Source organism: Ornithorhynchus anatinus, chromosome 14 (assembly GCF_004115215.2).
Source record: "Ornithorhynchus anatinus isolate Pmale09 chromosome 14, mOrnAna1.pri.v4, whole genome shotgun sequence".
Lineage (NCBI taxonomy): Eukaryota > Metazoa > Chordata > Mammalia > Monotremata > Ornithorhynchidae > Ornithorhynchus > Ornithorhynchus anatinus.
In genome coordinates this window covers 7,986,155-8,002,209 of record NC_041741.1, presented here as the reverse complement: position 1 = coordinate 8,002,209, position 16,055 = coordinate 7,986,155, and the positions used below count along the sequence as shown (strand labels likewise).

Here is a 16,055-nt window from a genome sequence, read left to right as displayed (position 1 = left end):
AAAAAATTTCCCTTACTCAGTGGGTTTTTTCCTATGTTTTTTTTTGCAATCCAGCAATATTAATTTTTCATGTAAGCACTGTATTGCTGATCTCACATTTTAACTCCCAGGAAAAGCAGTAGGCAGTAATTATAGACGTGTCGTTAGCCCCAGATTGAACCACATGGAACCCTGGGAAAACGAATGATTGACCCAAGTCATCCCCATGACGTTTCTATTTCGGTCTCTTAACAGAACGAGAAGAAAAAAAAAATACTCAGTTAATGGACGATCCTTCTTCTCTTTCCCCATTCAACTCATTACAGTCAAGGATATCAGGAGGAATCTGGAACTTGTGTTAACCTAAAATCTGCTGGGAAACATCGTTATCTAAAGCCCTTGAACCACTCATCCTGCTACAGTTCTCTGTGCACGGTAAGCGCTCAATAAATATCAATCAATTGATCCTATAGCCTGACTGTGCTTATACCAAAGACACCATGAAGATGATTATGAATTGTTTTTCAGACTCAGCAGTGCCTTAGCGACTAATTACTGGTAGTCTCAATCAGACCAAAGTTTAGGTACTACTACTACTACTACTACTAATATAGTATCTGTTAAGTGCTTACTATGTGTCAAACACTGTTCTGAGCACAGGATAAACAGGTTGCCCCCCCCCCCCCCCCCCCCCGTGGGGCTCGCAGTACTAGCCTCAACCCGGTAAACTCACCTTCAGCTAAGACCCCCTTGCCATCTCTTTATTATTCTCTTACCAAGGAGCGCACTGTCGGATGGTGCAAAGATAGACGTGAAGGTAGAAATCCCAATTAATACATCTGGCGGTTTGCGGGGGGAAGTTGAGAGTGACGCCAACGTGACATTAATCTTCAGACCCTACGTAGGACTAGACGATAGACGTGCTGTCCGAGCTTTTCTGCACGTGTGAGTCTTAGGCAGAACTAAAGAGCAAGTTATCAGGAGGGGACATGTTTACGAGTTCAATACTTTTCTGTGGTGTTGGTTGAGCACTTACTACGTGCCAGGCACTGCACTAAGCACCGGGGTAGATCCGAGCTAATCAGGTTGGACACAGTCCGTGTGCCACTTGGGGCTCCCAGTCATAATCCCTATTTTGCAGCTAAGGTAACGGAGGCACACAGAAGCACAGTGACTTGCCCAAGGGCACGCAGCAGACAAGTGGCAGAGCGGGATCGGAACTCAGATCCTTCTGACTCCCAGACCTATGCTCTATCCATGAGGCCATGCTCCTTCTCAGTTTACTTAGGATGGCCCGTGTAGACGGAGCAGTTCTATTTGACCTGAGCGTTTATTCTTAATTTTGGTCACTGATGGTCCGGTGGGAGGGGTGATAGAGAGAAAAGGGAAATGATCAGCTGCTTCTTATATTCAAGAGACATCGAAAGCATCTTGGCGCCCCTTTTCCATAGTGCTCCGGGGGATAAATATTTCTAAGGATGCATAAAGAGGCCGCATACACCTGTACAATATTGCAGGGTGGAGGGGAAATGGAGGTAGAGAGAGAACGATAGGGTGAGGTTTTGTCCCAGGTGTCCAAAGCCCAAGGAATCCCAGACGTAGCAGAGAGTCCGTGTAGGATGGGACGTAATCCCTGGCACCGCCGAATCCGCTTCCCTGTGGGTCTCCCTGCCAAGGAGGCACAGATAAACCAAGCAGTAGCAAGCCAAATCGAGACGGCCCGCATTTTAATCGGTGGGATTTATTACCGTATTTAGAGTTGGAGAGGAGTAGTACAGTGGAGCGCAGAGGAGGCAGATACTGCCCCTCACGGGACTCAGATGGAGCATTTGGAGGCGATGGGGAATCTGTCTTCATTCCAAACTTAAACGTGGGCGCGTCCAACTTTGTAAATGTTTGGGCGGCTTGCATATAAGAGGAGGCACATTGTGCTTCTCTTGCCGTTTACCTAGGCCTATGAAACATACTCACCATCCAACGGCAGCGTAAGAGCTGGGTAAGATCTTCTCTCTCCAGCAAAGAAGGCCAGTAGCAGTCACGTGAGTGAGGGTTGATTCATCCTCCGGCAATCCCAGCAGGGTGTACTTTCATATACGACTCCTCAGGGGAGACACGAACGACGGGTGAAGGAGAAATGAGAGAGGTTGGAAGAGTGGAAATTTGGGCTGAAGCTGTAAGGCAGTGTGGGCTAGGGTGGTGACCATCCCAGATTTTGCCATCCTACGCATGACTGAGAGGAAAAACTCCCGTGACGTCGGGAGGGATTTTAGGTCACGGCCACGTTCCCGTTCTGGGTGGACAAAGACGTGACTGGTACCTTCAAGACGAGAGGTGACGGAGAGAAATTACCCCGAGGAGTTGAAAACGAATCTCCGTCTCTCACTTTCCGAAGAAACCTACCTCACTAAAAATTCAAGGTATTCTGAACTCGTGCCCTTGCTAAAATAATGTAAATTTATGTAAATGTGAGCGGAGTCAAGCTCTGACGAAGGATTTAGCTGAAATAGAGAATATGCCCATGACATTCCCAGTGCATATCAATCAGGGAAGATTAGATTTTAAATATTTCTGAGGACATTTTGCAAGAGAACGTCCTTTGTTAAGTGGGAAACAGAGGAAAAAATGGAAACATTTCACCCACCTTCAGGGCGCGGTAAAAATGGGGATTTATTCCTTCGTCTTTCCAGAAAAGATACGATGCGGTTTCCATTTCCTGTACTGAGCCGCTCTGGCTTGATCGGTGCGGTAAAAAAACCCAAAAACCGGCAGGTGTGATTCTTTCAATTCGTTCCATCGTACTTATTCAGCCCTTACTGCGTTGCAGGGCATCGTACTACGATTCTTCCAATTTCGGTCAATTAATGGTATTTATTGAGTGACTACTTAATTGTGTGCAGAGTAGTGGACCACATGCTTTGGAGAGCAGAATAGATTTCTGCCTTCTAGGAGCTAATAAGCAGGAGTAGCAAAAGGATAAACAAGAAGGAGTAACAAAAGGATAAAGCGCTGTTACGTTTGTAAGTGTAGGGGGTATAAAATTAATTCCCGGTGCTCTGTAAAAAAGCAGGGAAAACACCTAGACTAGGCAAAGATAAGTAGGAAGAGGAGATGTGGTAGTGGGTCCTCCCGCCCCGATATCCAAATCTATCCTTTCCAACTCTCCGACTCTGGCCTCTGCACCTCCATCTTTCAGGATGAGTTTTTAATCGTCTCGTGGATACGGCCCGGGCCTGGGAGTCAGCGCTAATCTCGGTTTGTCCACTTACGTGCCGTGTGACCTCGGGTCGAATCACTTCCCTTCTCTGTGCCTCAGTTCCCTCATCTGTAAAAAAGGGGATTCAATACCTGTACTCCCTACTGCTTAGACTGTGAGTCCCATGTGAGACCTGAAGATCTTGTTTGTATCTACCCCGCCGCTCATAATGCAGTGCTTGGCACATAGTAGGTGCCTGACAAATGTGAAAATTATTACGATTGGTAATTCATTTTTTTTTTTTTTTTAACCAAACTTGGGCCTGGCGGTTATCAGTTCTGGCCATTTGGGTTTTGGATAGGGGAAAAAATAGTAAAGGTCAGGAGACACTGACTCCCTTCCGCACGCATGGTTGCTCCAGCACCGTGGGACGATCTGCATCTTCAGTTTCACAGCCGGCATCTCAACCCTCTCAAAGAGAAACGACGTGCCTCTGGTTTTCTGATCCCCAGGCACCGGCCTTTGTGTTAGGGAACCGGAAATGAGCGCCGTGGTTCAGCAGAAGGAAGGCTGGGTGCTCTTCCTCCATTAGGCACTGGCCTTGAAGCTTCATACAACACGGCTCTCCTAGATCCTGCTCGTTAAAGCAATCTCTTCCATGACCCTTTCCACTCCGTCGCCATCGCAGTCGTGCATCTATCTGTCAGTGACTTGAGTAAGGCGGAGAATTTGGTTGCTTATTGGAATCAAAAGTAATCACATTTTAATGAACCAGCAAGAGGCTTTGCGGGGCAAATTCTTCCCCGTCGACCAATTTGGCATAAGGAAATATGTGAAGGCGGTTTAGTGGACGTACGTTTTTTGAGATTACTTGACTTGGAGCTTCGGTGCGTGGGAAGGGTGAGGCTAAAATGGGTGTAGAACTGCTCGGTCAAATAGAAGCGCTTCCCGAGATGAGCTGTCATTAAGTGATAAGGCAAGAGCCTAAAATGAAGTTCAAGACGGTTATTGGGCAGAACCCCGCTGTAAGAGAAGACAGTGTGTCACTCTGAGAAGAGAGAGGAGGCTACCGATTGGAAGCTGAATATCCTTTTTCTCCTCTGCTCCTGACTGGCCTGGGGGAAAGGTACTTAACCTTTCTCATTTCCACTTTCTGAAACCCTAAAAAGAGAACAATGACACTTGCAGCTTAATGGAGTTGTTTGAAAGATGACTAAGTCGATGCTTATTGGGTGAGATCTCAGGATGAAGTTATTAACCAGCTGTCATTTGAAATCAGAGGGTGGTGCGCGTGAAAGAAGAGAGCTATATCCTCAAAGCTCGGGGCCGCTGCAAATCAGAACAGAAAGAGCCGAAGCAAACCGTCTCTAGAACGAAAGGGGGAGCAACCTCCTGTTGTGAAATTGTGGTACATCCTACTCCTAGTCAGGAACTAGTAGCAACGGTAACGCGGGGCCGGCGCGGATCTGGGCCACGGTGTGCAACTCCAGAGCCGTCACGAAGAGCTCGCAGAAATGGAAACCCAAGAAAAAGGCGGAGGAACGTAGTCAGGGCTAGGTTGTCGGTCAAGTTGAGACACGACACTTTCATAAATCCGAAGAAACCGATACGAATACGACGTCTAAAAGCGACAGGTCCCGCTAAAACCAAGACCTCGTACCTCGACGGTCCTTGTCTATTTCCCAAGTCCTTTCACGGCAGTTACCTCCAGTTTTCCTCACACCGGTCCTGTGAATCAGGGAGAGGCGGGTATCTTTCTTCCCCGTTTCCCTGGTGAGGAAACTGTGGCACGGAGAGGTTCCGCGACTTGCCCAAGGTCAACCCACCCGGCAAGTAGCGGAACTGAGCTTAGAACCCACCTCTCTGATTCCCGGATCAATGCTCTCCTCTTTAAATAGGTGCCTTTTTGGCAACATCCCCTGACGACCCGCACGGGGCCGCAGCCTAGAAGCCCCTCTCCCGAGGGTGCTTAAAAAGCAGTAGACCCAGATGCCGTTCTCTGCTCCTCAGGCTCCCCTGGTCTTTTGAAATCCAGTGGCTTGTTGGCTGCGGCCCCACGGTCCACAGAGCTGCCTGCTCCTTCATCCAGCCCCAGAATTCCCAAGTGGCTTCCCCCGTGCAAGCCGAGGAGAAAGAGCCCGAAGAGCAAAGGATCGAACATCCGTGCCGTCGCCCTGGGAACGGCCGAAGCCCCGGGAGCCGGGGCTGCCTCCCGGCGATCGTGCGGCCGGACCTGGGGCGTGACCGGCGACGGAGCCGAGCTCCGTCAGCCGCGCTGCCGGACCTCAGTCTCCTCTGGGTGGCTAAGGCCTTCCCCTTCCGCGACCGCCACGAGGCCAGAGCCTCTGGGCAAGGCATACAGTACGCGCATCCACACGGGCGGCATTTGAAGTTGCCGGAGGTAGAGGTGAAGTCAAGAGAGTGGCGCTCGGATACTTGCCCCATAGTAAGGACTTGATATCATTTATTATTATCAAATTCACAGCTCACCTCCTCCAAGAGGCCTTCCCAGACTGAGCTCCCCTTCTCCCTCTACTCCCCTCTTCCGCCCCCCGTCACCTCTCCGCAGCGAAACCCTCTCTTCCCCCCACTTCCCTCTGCTCCTCCCCCTCTCCCTCCCCATCCCCTCGGCACCGTACCCGTCCGCTCGACGGTATGTATTTTCATTACCCTATTTATTTTGTTAATGAGGTGGACATCGCCTCGATTCTATTTCGTTGCCGTTGTTTTAATGAGATGTTCATCCCCTCGTTTCTATTCGCTGCCATTTGCTCTTGTCCGTCCGTCTCCTCCCGATTGGACCGTGAGCCCGTCGAAGGGCGGGGGCCGTCTCTGTCTGTTACCGACTTGTCCGTTCCAAGCGCTCAGTCCAGTGCTCTGCGCGTAGTGAGCGCTCAGTAAACACCACTGAATGAATGAATGAAATTGCTCCGGCCGGTGCTCGGCGACAGGGAGTGCGAGAGTGACGACAGGTGGAGGAGACGCACCGAGCATTGAAGCGGCGTGGCTCAGTGGAAAGAGCCCGGGCTTTGGAGTCAGAGGTCACGCGTTCGAACCCCGGCTCCGCCACTCGTCGGCTGCGTGACTGCGGCCGAGTCACTTCACTTCTCTGGGCCTCGGTTACCTCATCTGGAAAATGGGGATGAAGACCGTGAGCCCCACGTGGGACATCCTGATTCCCCTGCGTCTCCCCCCAGCGCTTAGAACAGTGCTCCTCACATAGTAAGCGCTTAATACCAACATTATTATTATTATTATTATGGTTACTATCTCTCACCTCACGTCGACCTTCAAACACTTCCAGCCTCCCACTCCAACCTCCCACTGTGCCAAAATGGAACGTACCGGAGGGAGAACTGAGGCGGAGCGGCTAAGTGATCTCTGATGGGCCTCAAATGCAAGGGGGAGGGTCTGAGGTGTCTCAGTCTCCCCATTTGGAAAAGGGGGATTCAATATTTGCTTCTCCCCTTCCCTTTAGACCGGGAGCCCCACGCGAGGCAGGGGATGAGTCGGTTGTGATTGTATCTAGACCAGCGTTTGGTCTATTGTAAGCCCTTGACAAACAACACAGTTATAAATTACCGAAGCTCTCGATCTCCCTCCACCTCACCTCAAGTGCGGACTCAGCGCTGACGAGCAGGAACTGTTCGGATCGCGTCTAATCGCGGCTCGGAAATGAATCCCCGCTTCCTTGGGCGCGGAATCGTTCAGAAGCATCTGTTTCCCGAGCCACCGTCTGCTTAAAAAGACCCCCTTTCCTGGAGGAAATAGAAGATCGTAAAGGGAGTCTCGAGTAGATCTGGGATTGTGGAGCTCTCAGGCTGTGGAGCTCTAAGGGACGGGGATCACACCTAATTCCCCGCCCCGTGTATTCTCGCCCAGCCCTTAGTAGCACGGTGCCACTGCACACAGTAGGAGCTTAAGAAATTCCATTACTACGCCACCGGGAGATTATAGAGCGGTCGGTGCGTTTCGGTCGACTGTATTTATCGAAGCCCCGTTCCCGGTCCAGAGCTCTGGTCTGGGAATCAGGAGACCTGGATTTTAGTCGTGGCTCTGCCTGTACTGGGCTCACCGGGGCCAAGACCGCACACGCAGCACGGCGCTTGCGTTGTGCGGCACCTCTGCCCGCCTCTCCTGTGGACGGTAAGCTCCTTGTGGGCGGGAAGCGAATCCGTCGACTCTATCGCATCCTACTCTCCTGCCAGAGTTAGCGTTAGGCGATAAAAAGCGGGGATGAAAATATAAAATATATATATATATATATATTTTAATGTCTGTCTCCCCCCTCTAGACTGGAAGCTCCGTGTGGGAGGAGAACAGGTACCGACTCTGTGGCATTGCACTCTGCCGAGTGCTTACACCGTGCCGCGCACCTCAAGCGCTCAGTGAATACAACGGATTGATCGAGGAGCTTACAGTCGAGTGGAAAGGACTCTTTCTTCAAGAGAAGGTCATGGCGGATCACGGGACGCTAACGCCAGTCATCATTACGATGACGGTATTTAAGTGCTTACTTGAACGCCACGTCGTCGAAAGAAAAAAACGCCAAGCTCTGTTCACCCAGTAAGCGCTCAGTAAGTACCGTTGACTGATTACTTGCTCGCTGCGTTCTCCGCCCCCCCGTGGGAACGTGACCGTGGGGACGAGAGTGTGGGACTAGCCCTTGACAGGTCACTAACGCTACCATCGATTTCTCTGCCCACTTTCCCAGTCCAGAGGTCTCGGGACTGAGGCTCACCCGTTTCTGATCTTAGATGCCATCAGCTTTAAGTAATGACTGGGCACCTACTCTCTCTGCGTGTGTGTGTGTGTGTGTAATATATATGAACTATATATATGCGTGCGCACGCAGAGCAGAACGCTACAGGGGTGAGATACGTGACCCCTCCCCCCCCCCCCAAGTAGCTTACAATCATCTGGGACGGAAAGGAGTGGAAGATGCTAAAAGCCGCCCCACCCGCTTTTCAGGTACCCACTTCATTAAGAACAGCAATAATCATCATCATAATGACCGTGGTGTTTATTAAGCACCTGCTACGTGCCAGGCACGGTACGAAGCGCTGGGGTGGATACGGGCAAATCGGGTTGGACACGGTCCCCGTCCCCCTGGGGATCACAGCCTCGATCCCCACTTTACAGAAGAGGAAACTGAGGCGCGGAGAGGTGAAGTGACTTGGCCGAGGTCACACAGCAGGCAAGTGGCGGAGCTGGCATCAGAACCCGTGACCTTCGGCCGCCCGGGACCGTGCTCTGTCCACTCGGCCATTTTAGCAGCGGTGGTGGGATTCCCCCGAGGCAGAAAGGAGTTGCAGTGGTTCACCTGCCCAGGAACAGTACGGGAGTCAGAATGGAGCGGGGATAAAAATATATATTTTCTAACGTCTATCTCCCCCTGTAGACTGGAAGCTCCCCGAGGGAAGAGAGCACGTTTAATAATAATAATGATAATGATAATGTCGGAATTTGTTAAGCGCCCACTCTGTGCAGAGCACCGTTGTAAGCGCAGGGGGAGATACAGGGTCATCAGGGTGTCCCACGTGAGGCTCCCAGTCTTCATCCCCATTTTCCAGATGAGGTCACCGAGGCCCAGAGAAGTGAAGTGACTCGCCCACAGTCTGGCACGCTGTGCCAACTCTGTCGTACTCTCCCGGGTGCTTAGTAGAGTTCTCTGAACTCAGTAAGCGCTCCATAAATACACCTGATTGATTAAAGAGCTTCCCCCGTAGTGGAAAGGACCAGAGCCTCTCTTACGGGCGGCAGCGTGGCTCAGGGGAAAGAGCCCGAGCTTGGGAGTCCGAGGTCGTGGGTTCGAATCCCGGCTCCGCCACTCGTCAGCTGGGTGACTGTGGGCGAGTCACTTCACTTCTCTGGGCCTCAGTACCCTCATCTGTCAAATGGGGATTAACTGTGAGCCTCCCGTGGGACAACCTGATCGCCCTGCATCTCCCTCAGCGCTTAGAACAGTGCTCTGCACCTAGTAAGCGCTTGACAGATACCGGCGTTATCATCATCATCATCATCATCATCATCAATACAGCACTGAAGGCTAAGGCCAAGCGTCATCATCGTCATGAAGGGCTCTGTTAAAACGCTTACGGTGCGTTCGAAGCGCTGGGATAGATAGAAGGGCATCAGGTTGGGCACGGGACCTGTCCCACAAAGGGCTCAACGTCTTAAACCCCATTTTAAGCGGGATGAGGGAACTGAGGCGCAGGGAAGTTAAGTGACTTGCCCAAGGTCACACAGCAGGCAAGTGGGTCATTCCTCAGGAGGCCACAGGGTCCCGTCCGGGGTAAACTAGCATCGCCGTTCGGCCTCTCCGCAGCTTTGATTTTACCCCGTGCTACCCTAACGCGAACCAGCTGCCCTTGATGAGGCGTTTTTACCCCTGCTCGTGTTTCAGGGGAGGGTTTGAGATGTTTCTTTCCCCAGGAACGACTCCGCTGGGGACCCGGATCCCGAAGGAATCGAGAAGTCCATCGGAGTTGTCCTCCCAACAGCTCTTCTAGCAGTCTCAGCTGCAAAACGATGCCAGGGTGTGTGAGCCCTGCACCGCTCTCCGGACTCAGTCCTTCCTTACAAGCTGCAAGAAGGCCCCGCGCCCCGCTGCCCTGTCGCGTTGTTAGCTGCGGGCCGAGACACCGAAAATCCCCCCCGGAAAGCCGAACCCGTTGCTTTCCCCGTCTTACCGTACCGAGAGAACTCATTAGCAGAGAAGAAAGGTGTGTCCCGTTCCGTGCCCGCAGAGCGTCCCGGAGGCCGGGGTCGATCCTTCCGATGTGACAGTGACGTCGGTATTTGTTAAGCGCCGCCGACTGCGTGCCGAGCGCCGTTCCGAGCGCGGCGGTAGACGCGGGGGAATCAGGTTGTCCCACGTGGGGCTCACCGTCTTCATCCCCGTTTTCCAGATGAGGTCACTGAGGCCCAGAGAAGCCAAGTGACGCGCCCACAGTCCCACAGCCGACAAGTGGCAGAGCTGGGATCCGACCTCATGACCTCGGACTCCAAGGCCCGGGCTCCTTCCACTGAGCCACGCTGCTTCTCTGATATGTGGGTGGAAACCCCGAAGCAGGCAAATAAACTGAATTGTCTGTTTGGTGACCATTCTGGGACAGGCAGCTTGATGGCTGGGGGCGAGAGTGGGGGAAGGGAACTCTTCCAGTGTGTCCGTCGCCCCCGGGGCCCCCAGAGTTATTTTTCTGCGGTGTGGTCTTCACCACATACCTGGAATATTGCAACACTGGAACACGAAGTAAGTGGGGGAGACCGGGGGGGCGGGCGGTACAGAGACTCATAAATCAATCAGTGGTATTTCCTGAGTGCCTCTAGTGTGGAGCAGTTTACCAAGCACTTGGGAGAACTCAGTAGGGTTAGAAGACATAAAACCCACCTTCGAGGAGTTTATCATCTTCACGGGGGCGACGGACGCCACATAAAATAACGGAGAGGGGGAAGGAGAGGTGAGGTTGGGTCGGGAAATACTTCTATTTCTAGACTACGCTAGGTGGACCTCAAATAGTCCTCCCCGAGCACCCCATCAGCTCCTAGCAGCAGTAGTGTTACAGCACATATGTATTTATCTGTGATTGATTTATCCGTATTAATAGCGGTCTCCCTCTCTAGACTGTGCGCTCACCGTGGGCAGGGAATCTGGTGGTGGTATTCTCCCAAGCGTTTGTTATGGCACTCTGCACGCGGTAAGTGCTCAGTAAATACGATGGAACGAATGACTGGAGTTTATCGAGCCATCGCCGGGCGGAGGAGCGGTACAGTGGGTAATGGGGAAGTACAGAAAAAGGAACACGTTCCTTCCCCCGGCGAGCTGACGCTCTAATGGAGGAAACGCAAAAAGAGTCGCAATTAGAGTGGTTAGAATGAATGAGGTGAGCAGTCACGTGTCAGTGACTGGGAAGGACGATTAAACGAATTCATAAATGCCTACTTGCGTGCCCTTTTCTTGCTGTGCCCGGGCAAGTGTGAGAGGAAACGATAGGCCCATTTCAATCGAAGGAGTGAATACTTGCGCGGATTGTCCCGGGGATACCGGTTAACACTCCCATTACGCCTTTCTATTCATTCAGTCTGGACAATTGACGAGATGTGAAATGCCCCAAAGACCTCAAGTGACCCCACTTGGACTGATAATTTCTCTGAGTGTCCCCAGGTCATCGTTGAGTCGATTAGTGTGACCCGAAGTGACCCCGATTCCTAGGAATGATAAAGAATCGATCCTGTGTCCTCGAGGACCGACCCCTCCCCCTCCCCCCCCCCCCCCCGCCACTTTAATTAGCATCATCTGAAATAACCTGTCACTGCAAATGACACCTCTTCTAGAAATTCAGCTTGAAAAAAATTCTCTTCATGTCCTCAAATTGACCCCTCACCTCAATTAGCGTGACCTCAAATGACCCCAGTCACCTCAAATGACCCCGCTTCTGGAAATTCACCTTGAAAAATTCCTTTCGGTGTCCTCAGATGACCCCTCACCTTAATTAGCCTGACCCGAAATGACCCCAGTCACCTCAGATGACCCCGCTTCTGGAAATTCAGCTTGAAAAATTCCTTTCGGTGTCCTCAAATGACCCTTCACCTCAATTAGCCTGACCTGAAATGACCCCAGTCACCTCAAATGACCCCGCTCCTGGAAATTCAGCTTGGAAAATTCCCTTCGGTGTCCTCAAATGACCCCTCACCTCAATTAGCCTGACCTGAAATGACCCCAGTCACCTCAAATGACCCCGCTTCTGGAAATTCAGCTTGAAAATTCTCCTCGGTGTCCTCAGATGACCCTTCACCTTAATTAGCCTGACCCGAAATGACCCCAGTCACCTCAAATGACCCCGCTTCTGGAAATTCAGCTTGAAAAATTCTCCTCGGTGTCCTCAAATGACCCCTCACCTCAATTAGCGTGACCTGAAATGACCCCAGTCACCTCAAATGACCCCGCTTCTGGAAATTCAGCTTGAAAATTCTCCTCGGTGTCCTCAAATGACCCTTCACCTTAATTAGCGTGACCTGAAATGACCCCAGTCACCTCAAATGACCCCGCTTCTGGAAATTCAGCTTGAAAAATTCTCCTCGGTGTCCTCAAATGACCCCTCACCTCAATTAGCGTGACCTGAAATGACCCCAGTCACCTCAAATGACCCCGCTTCTGGAAATTCAGCTTGAAAAATTCTCCTCGGTGTCCTCAAATGACCCCTCACCTTAATTAGCCTGACCTGAAATGACCCCAGTCACCTCAAATGACCCCGCTTCTGGAAATTCAGCTTGAAAATTCTCCTCGGTGTCCTCAGATGACCCCTCACCTTAATTAGCCTGACCTGAAATGACCCCAGTCACCTCAAATGACCCCGCTTCTGGAAATTCAGCTTGAAAATTCTCCTCGGTATCCTCAAATGACCCTTCACCTCAATTAGCCTGACCTGAAATGACCCCAGTCACCTCAAATGACCCCGCTTCTGGAAATTCAGCTTGAAAATTCTCCTCGGTGTCCTCAGATGACCCCTCACCTTAATTAGCGTGACCTGAAATGACCCCAGTCACCTCAAATGACCCCGCTTCTGGAAATTCAGCTTGAAAATTCTCCTCGGTATCCTCAAATGACCCTTCACCTCAATTAGCGTGACCTGAAATGACCCCAGTCACCTCAAATGACCCCGCTTCTGGAAATTCAGCTTGAAAATTCCCTTTGGTGTCCTCAAATGACCCCTCACCTCAATTAGCATGACCTGAAATGGCCCCAGTCACCTCAAATGACCCCGCCTCTGGAAATTCAGCTTGAAAATTCTCTTCGGTGTCCTCAGATGACCCCTCACCTTAATTAGCCTGACCTGAAATGACCCCAGTCACCTCAAATGACCCCACTTCTGGAAATTCAACTTGAAAATTCTCTTCGGTGTCCTCAAATGACCCCTCCCCTCAATTAGCCTGACCTGAAATGACCCCAGTCACCTCAAATGACCCCGCTTCTGGAAATTCAGCTTGAAAATTCTCCTCGGTGTCCTCAGATGACCCTTCACCTTAATTAGCCTGACCTGAAATGACCCCAGTCACCTCAAATGACCCCGCTTCTGGAAATTCAGCTTGAAAATTCCCTTTGGTGTCCTCAAATGACCCCTCACCTTAATTAGCCTGACCTGAAATGACCCCAGTCACCTCAAATTACCCCGCTCCTGGAAATTCAGCTTGAAAATTCTCTTCGGTGTCCTCAGATGACCCCCTCACCTTAATTAGCGTGACCTGAACTGACCCCAGTCACCTCAAATGACCCCGCTTCTAGAAATTCAGCTTGAAAATTCTCTTCGGTGTCCTCAAATGACCCCTCACCTTAATTAGCCTGACCTGAAATGACCCCAGTCACCTCAAATGACCCCGCTTCTAGAAATTCAGCTGGAAAATTCTCTTCGGTGTCCTCAAATGACCCCTCACCTTAATTAGCCTGACCTGAAATGACCCCAGTCACCTCAAATGACCCCGCTTCTGGAAATCCAGCTTGAAAAATTCCTTTCGGTGTCCTCAAATGACCCTTCACCTTAATTAGCGTGACCTGAAATGACCCCAGTCACCTCAGATGACCCCGCTTCTGGAAATTCAGCTTGAAAAATTCCTTTCGGTGTCCTCAAATGACCCTTCACCTTAATTAGCGTGACCTGAAATGACCCCAGTCACCTCAAATGACCCCGCTTCTGGAAATTCAGCTTGAAAATTCTCCTCGGTGTCCTCAAATGACCCTTCACCTTAATTAGCGTGACCTGAAATGACCCCAGTCACCTCAAATGACCCCGCTTCTGGAAATTCAGCTTGAAAATTCTCCTCGGTGTCCTCAAATGACCCTTCACCTTAATTAGCGTGACCTGAAATGACCCCAGTCACCTCAAATGACCCCGCCTCTGGAAATTCAGCTTGAAAATTCTCCTCGGTGTCCTCAAATGACCCTTCACCTCAATTAGCGTGACCTGAAATGACCCCCGTCACCTCAAATGACCCCGCTTCTGGAAATTCAGCTTGAAAATTCCCTTTGGTGTCCTCAAATGACCCCTCACCTCAATTAGCCTGACCTGAAATGACCCCAGTCACCTCAAATGACCCCGCTTCTGGAAATTCAGCTTGAAAATTCTCTTCGGTGTCCTCAAATGACCCCTCACCTTAATTAGCCTGACCTGAAATGACCCCAGTCACCTCAAATGACCCCGCTTCTGGAAATTCAGCTTGAAAAATTCTCCTCGGTGTCCTCAAATGACCCCTCACCTTAATTAGCCTGACCTGAAATGACCCCAGTCACCTCAAATGACCCCGCTTCTGGAAATTCAGCTTGAAAAATTCTCCTCGGTGTCCTCAAATGACCCCTCACCTTAATTAGCCTGACCTGAAATGACCCCAGTCACCTCAAATGACCCCGCTTCTGGAAATTCAGCTTGAAAATTCTCTTCGGTGTCCTCAAATGACCCCTCACCTTAATTAGCCTGACCTGAAATGACCCCAGTCACCTCAAATGACCCCGCTTCTGGAAATTGAACTTGAAAATTCTCCTCGGTGTCCTCAAATGACCCTTCACCTTAATTAGCGTGACCTGAAATGACCCCAGTCACCTCAAATGACCCCGCTTCTGGAAATTCAGCTTGAAAATTCGCTTCGGTGTCCTCAAATGACCCCTCACCTTAATTAGCGTGACCCGAAATGACCCCAGTCACCTCAAATGACCCCGCTTCTGGAAATTCAGCTTGAAAATTCGCTTCGGTGTCCTCAAATGACCCCTCACCTTAATTAGCCTGACCTGAAATGACCCCCGTCACCTCAGATGACCCCGCTTCTGGAAATTCAGCTTGAAAAATTCCTTTCGGTGTCCTCAAATGACCCTTCACCTTAATTAGCGTGACCCGAAATGACCCCAGTCACCTCAAATGACCCCGCTTCTGGAAATTCAGCTTGAAAAATTCCTTTCGGTGTCCTCAAATGACCCTTCACCTTAATTAGCGTGACCTGAAATGACCCCAGTCACCTCAAATGACCCCGCTTCTGGAAATTCAGCTTGAAAATTCTCCTCGGTGTCCTCAGATGACCCCTCACCTTAATTAGCCTGACCCGAAATGACCCCAGTCACCTCAAATGACCCCGCTTCCAGAAATTCAGCCTGGAAACTCCCCTCGGTGTCCTCACATGCCCCCTATTTCAATTAGCATGACCTGGAATGCCCCCAGTCATCTCAAATGACCGACCTCTAATTGCATCAGGGTGGAGCTCCTTAAATATCCGTTTTTGAAGAAAACGCCTAGTTGACCCTATTTGTCCCCTTTCTATATTTTGCACGTACTTTTACGTCTTCCTCGAAAAGTCTCATTAACCTCTTGTGTCTTATTCGATACTAAGAGGCCTGAGGGATTAGGATGTGTTTCTCACCCCTCCCAGTGACCACTTCCAGGAATGGGTGGACTTAGAAAACCCGAAGTCCTTCATATTATGGTAGGTGTCGGCTAACTCTGCTGTGCTATACGCTCCCGAGCTCTTAGTGCAGTGCTCTGCACATAGTATGCACTCGGTAAATGCCATCGATGGCATTAAGGGAGATCGTTCGGGTCCCGACTCGGCGGATTGCTTGCTATCTACGGGAGGGAAGACTTCGGAAAAGAAGAATTAGGGATGAAGTGCAATTGGTGGAGTTGACCTGTTACCTCTGTCAAAAAAAAAAAATCATACTATTCATGTAGCAGTGCTGCTGTGCGGTCCTGGGCAAGTCACTTCACTTCTCTGTGTCTCACTTATCTCTAAAACGGGGATCAAGACTGCGAGCCCCATGCCGGGCACTGACGCATCCCAAAGGAGATGGTTCATCCGTGGCCACTCAGATCTGGGTGCGGAAGAAGGAGACGGACTCACCGAG

General features: G+C 50.8%; 1 long non-coding RNA gene across 1 annotated transcript; it reads left to right on the top strand.

The window, feature by feature from the left end:
• Positions 1 to 258: 258 nt before the first annotated feature.
• Positions 259 to 10,026, top strand: LOC114816689. Its single transcript, XR_003764494.1, has 3 exons — positions 259 to 414; positions 7,467 to 7,749; positions 9,608 to 10,026. It is a non-coding gene; the product is annotated as an uncharacterized LOC114816689 (long non-coding RNA).
• Positions 10,027 to 16,055: the final 6,029 nt, after the last annotated feature.